Source organism: Dicentrarchus labrax, unplaced genomic scaffold (genome assembly GCF_905237075.1).
Source record: "Dicentrarchus labrax unplaced genomic scaffold, dlabrax2021, whole genome shotgun sequence".
NCBI lineage: Eukaryota > Metazoa > Chordata > Actinopteri > Moronidae > Dicentrarchus > Dicentrarchus labrax.
The window spans coordinates 4,763,516-4,769,515 of NW_026136715.1; positions in this window are offsets into that span (position 1 = coordinate 4,763,516).

Below are 6,000 nucleotides of genomic sequence, written 5' to 3' on the forward strand. Positions count from 1 at the left end.
CGCACAATCTCAGCTAAAAATATTGACACTGTCTACCATGCTAGGAAGTGGTCTCCCTCATGAATTGAATCCCTGTTCCTTATTTATTTGTTCTCATTTATTTTTAGTAACTGAAGCTAGAAATGGATGTGTTGTTGGTTTAGGTGTGTCAATGAATGTAGGAGGCTATTTCTACTCTGTTTTGCTGCAATCAGCTCTCCACAAACAGTCCTGACCCCGGCCTTGGACCGAAAAAAAGTTTACATAATCGAGAGGATGATGAGGTGGCAATATGCATTTGCTAAACACAAGGTACATCTGAGGCTGATGGGAATGTCATTAGCTTTGCAGGTACTGTATACGGCCATAAATATAATCAAATATTGGACAAATTAAAGATTTGACCTGATGGTGGCGCTAAATGAAAAGTTAAAGGTCAACCAAAATTCATCCTGAGGAGGCAATGGAGGCATTTAAAGTTCATGACAATCCATCCAGTAGCTGTCTAGACATTTGACTTAAAACCACAAATGTGAACCTCATTGTGGCTCTACAGGAAAGGTCAGAGGATCACCACAGGAACAACGAGTCAGTACAAAAGGTTGTGCCAATCCAATTAGTAGATATATTTGACTGAATAAGTACAAACATTAAGCTGTTGGTGACACTACATGAAAGCAGCTCATCTCATAATTGCTGAGATATCTCACTTAAAACTAAAATTTCAACCTCGTGGTGAGAAGTCAGAGGATCAGTCAAATCTGTGGGATTCAGCCTCTGGGTATCGTACACGTGTGCATAACATTTCATGACCATCCATCCAGTAGTTGTGGAGGTATTTCAAGTGGTGGACTGAAAAGATTCAAAGAGATATCTCCTCCTTTTGTTACTGCACATATTGTACCTATCAAAAGCTCCTTTTCAGCGCCATATCTTGAGGTCTGATGTGAAGCTGCACAGGATAAGAAGAATTTGTCATTAGAGCAACACTCTTTGGGTTTTGATACAGCATGTGATGTCGTGCGGACAGTTGTTTCTACCTTTGCTGCTAAGATCTGTCAGTGCGGCTGTCGTGATGAGTAGGTGTGAGTGAACGTCTGGACGATCTGTGCTTTCCCTTTGTCACTGTAGACATGGCAGTGACCTCAACCCTCCCTGTGTACGTCAGGAGGTGACCTTTGGTCAGGACGATGTCCTTATCGTCGGCTCTGGGTGTTCCTGTGGCAATACTGTGGGATTTTCACACATCAGGCCGGAATGCCTGGAATTTTAGGTGTCGTTTTAGGGAAAACATTTTGGCTGCGGCTGCAGAGTTCCGTGTTGGAGGCGCCCTGGCTATGAGCGTGTGTGTGTGTGTGTGTGTGTGTCCTACTGTAGGTGCTTACATCTGGACCACATCTTGACACATTAATCATATAAATGGCAGTTATATGCACATGAACAGAAGACTTACACAATCAGTTCTTGAGAAAACTCCCTTTCTCTTCGAAGTTTCCATTTCGAGGTTTTTTGTTCTAGTTTAGTAGAAGTCTAGACGTTTTTAGACCTTTGGTGTGTGGAATGTAGGTAATTATCTTATTTAGTCTCTGGCTGAGTGGCTATGTGGAATTAAATCATGTCTCCATTTGTTTTCTTTGGATATATTTAGACCACTCATTACACTTTAAGTTGCATATTACATCACATAACAGCAGTGCACCTGCAGTACTTCCTCTGCAGTTTCACAAGAGCCATTTTAAAAGAAACACATGGCCATCTTAGTGGTTTGAGTACTTTTGCTGCTGTTCATTGTGTGTTATGTAAATGTTAGGAAAATTTTCCATCTGCTTAAATCTTCATCCCTACCCTTGTCTTTTTCCTTCCTATTACATTTTTTTTTTTTTTTTACGACCGAGTTGTTTGAAACTGCACTTATTCCACTATTAAGTTCAAAAATGGGAAATCCATCCGAAAGTGATTTAGCTCTGCCATTTAATTTCAAAGGTAATGAAAGACAACATTATTTAAATCCATGAAACATAAAATCAATCCTTGTAAGAGGAAACAATTTGAGCTGAGGTGTGTTGAAGGAGAGTCATGAAAAAAGAAGGAAGGGAAGCAGACAGTGCACTTTGAGAGTTTATTGTGCTTTGAATGGATTAGGGCAGCTCAGTCTGTGACCTCTACAGGGTGTGGTGGTGATCCAGTGATGTCCGACATTACATTACCTCTTCAGAATCCTTACTGGAATAATGAGTCAGAATAACTCAGTACATCAACATCGTGAATAGACTACAACTCACATGTGCTTCCTGACTCAAGGCTGCAAAGCTGGAGCATGCTGTTTGCTATTTCTGACTGTTCCAACAGTCATGGCTAATCTGCCCTCCTCACTGTAAGGATACCTGCAGATCTGGCACAGCCAACCTGCCAATGACTGGAAAACTTTCAGTGCCAAAACCTCAGACACCAATTACCAAGTGCACTTGGAGCTGCTCTGCATGTTATGCATGTGTCAAATATTGTCCTGGGAAAAGATTTGAGTATTATTTGTGACTATTACAGCCCACAGTTTATTCTGAGTCACAGCTCAAATCAGTCACAGCTAGTTGGCACCACCCAAACCCACGAACTGGCAAACTTGAATATTGTCTGGGTTTGCTATAAGGTAGTATGGGGTATGAAAATGTATTTTCAGAAAAAGGACAAACATAAAAATGTGTATCGTATTAGCAGAATGCTTTTTCTTTGTGTCCGAAACTCCAGAATCAAATCAGAAACATGGATTATTTAGTCTGCTTTGTAAGGAGACCATAAAGTCATATTTTTTTTATCTTGTGCAAACAATTTATTATCTATATATAACACAAGAAAATAACTTATCAGTAACCTTTGTTTCATCTCTCTACTTATTTCCTGTCTATTATTTATTATCCCGCCCGTATAATAAAAGCATCAAATATCTAAACCTACTTTAAAATACTGGTACCTGATAATGTGGGAATTAATAATTTACAGAGATAGTGATGGTTGCTGGATGAATGCAGTAATAGTACAACAATAGCAATCACAGTATATGGGCTAACAGTAATATTGCAGGTGTATTAAAGGACCAGTGTGTAGGATTTAGTGGCATCTAGTGGTGAAGTGGCAGATTGCAGCTAATTTCTGTATTTGACGAGCTCGGAACGAGAACGCGAAAACAGCCCAATCCAGAGCCAGTGTTCTGGGCTATTGAAACATGGCTCTATGCAAAAATATAAAGGATCTATTACGAAGGAAGGATAACTTTAGTGTCATTACAACAGTCTGAATCAACGCTGTGTTTTGTTCTGCTTCCACTCGGAGGTATTTTTGGGTTTGTTGGACAACTTTTCTGAACATGTGTTAAACATTTTTGCTCCACAGTGACAGATTTGGTAGAGTGATTTTCCTTTCTTTCAGCACTTAGATCACTGCATTCTTTTCTAACATTTACAGGACAAATAATATTTTCACTACTTTTGCACTGTGCAGTGAAGTTTTTGCATTCATGAATCAACAAGGAATCCAGTGGGCTTTTCCTACATACCATCACATACTAAAACAAAATTCACCCAAACTGAATGAGGGTCATTGTGCAGGATTTTGGGGGTTTCTTAAGAGGTGTCTGTCAGTGAGAGTGATACTTTACTGTCTGGAAGCTCTCCAACATCTGTGTGCTCTGGAAAAATGTGTTGAGCCTTAACTCTGACTCTCTTGGTTTGAACTGGCATACTGGATGATTTCGCTATGACTGATACTGACTGTAGTTGTTGATGTTATGACTTGGATAAATCCTTTTCATACAGTAGTTCCCTAGATCAAGCATGAGACAGCTATACTAACAGTCTAATCTGTCCTACCAAGTGTAATCGTTCAAGATCTTACAGACTCTTAAGCACAGAGAAAGGCTTTTCACACAAAATAATAATCTAAGTAAGATTTCAATGAGCTTTATTTGTTAGCTTAAGACCTTCTTCCACACTAGTGTATGTTATAGTGGAGCTACCGCCTAACACAGTGCAATCCTTTCAGCCTCTGTCATTCTTGGAGAGCATGGAAAACACGAGAAGCGGTGGCCAGGAACTCATCGTTTTCAGGGAAACTTGAATTTGATGCCTTGCCTTACATCTACACTGGCTGGCCACCTGGAGCCCACCTGCCTGGATATACATACTTTCTCCTCTTCTTTATCTTTCTGTCTGTCTCCTTCTATTTATAACTCATCGTCGGATGTCTGCGCTGCCCACCCAGCTCTGTGAGAAATGTCTGATGTTGAAATTCAGGAATCTAGTGTTACTTTTAACTCGATCCCACTGACTGCAGACTTTTTTGCTGAAGTGTTTAGATTGAGGCACGTTGTATGACGGCATTCGTGTAACATGCTGTATATGCTGTAATATAAATATTTCTATAATGTAATGTAATGCTTTTTTAAAAAGGTTTTTAGCCACACTAGCTGGTCTAGGGATGCCAGTGTCAGTGGCTCAGTCAGTCCACAACTAGACTGACATATATCCGCTATCTGATGCATTGCCATAAAATGTGGTACAGACATTCATGGTCCCCAGATGATAAAGCCTATTGAACATGATGATCCTCAGACTTTTTATGTAGCACCATCAGCAGGTCAAAATGTTTACTTCTCACCATATACTTGATGGATTAGTACAATATTTCCTTTAGCGCCACCATGAGGTTGATGTTTTTGGGTTTTAGTTAAATGTTATGAGAACTGTTTGATGAATTAAATCACATTAAATTTGTTGCAGATGTCCATGGGGGAAGAGAGGATGAACCCCACTGACTTAATCAGTTCCGAAGAAATCCAATACTGTGACAAATATATTATATTGCGAAATGCTACGTTTTGGGTGGTTAGTAAACAGCTGCTTTGTGGTTTTGAGTGAAATGTCTCAACAACTATTGGATGGATCACCATGAAATTTGGTACACACATTCATGTCTTCCTCAGGATGAATTATAATAACTTTAGTTCCCCCTGACATCATCAGGTCAGAATTCTTCCATTACTTTAGTTTATGACTGAATATCTCAGCAACTACTTACCTCATCATCCTCAGCTGCAGCCTACTTTGTGTTTAGTGTTAAAGAGCGAATGTTAGCATGCTAACACAGTGAAATAAGATGGTGTCAAGGGTAAATTTACTGCTAAACATCAGCATGTTAACGTTGTCACTGTGACCATGTTAACACAGCATATATTTAGCTCAAAGCACTGTTGTGCTTAAAGGACCTGTGTGTAAGATTTAGTGCCATCTAGTGGTGTAGTTGCAGATCTCAATTTACTCGCTACTCCCTCCCTTTCCAAGCGCTACGGTCGCCATCAAGTGCACCAAAAACTCAAACATCCTTTTCTGTGTGTTAACAAAGATGGCTGTTTACAACGTACACTGTGTATCCTAAACTGAATCAGTCTCATTGTTAGCACTGCTGCCTCTGCAGTAACTATTTAGTAATGAGGTAGCTCAGCTCTATCTAATTCAGGATGTGTCCTTGTGGACTAAGGATTCCTTCAGGGGATAAACGGCTTCTCTCACAATAGATAAGTTCATGATGATTCAAGCTCATTCCAACATCAGATGTGCTGCATTACTCACTCCATGGAAACCCGAAGGGAAGAGAAGGATTTAATCTCTTTTAAGTCTGGCTGAAGTTACACATTATGGTTTCAGAAGTATTTTAGGTTTCGGGAGGAAAACTTCATTTGTGGGAATATCTGCTCTATATCCGTCCTTTCAAAAGATCAGCTACTATATGTAACTGACCATGCAGTGAACCAGCAGCCTGTGAAAACATCAGCAAGATAAAAACTCGTCAACTTAAATCGGAATCGTCACCACAAAAGCCCTGAAGGCTGTTTGACTTGTAGACAACTGGGCTAATGTATTTTTCTCCCCTCAGCTCGTGTTAAGCTGTGTAAACTTAGAACGCCACAAGACTGGAAAGAGAGGGAGGAGAGGAAAAAGAGGGGAAAGACTTGGGGGTGGAGTGTGTGTG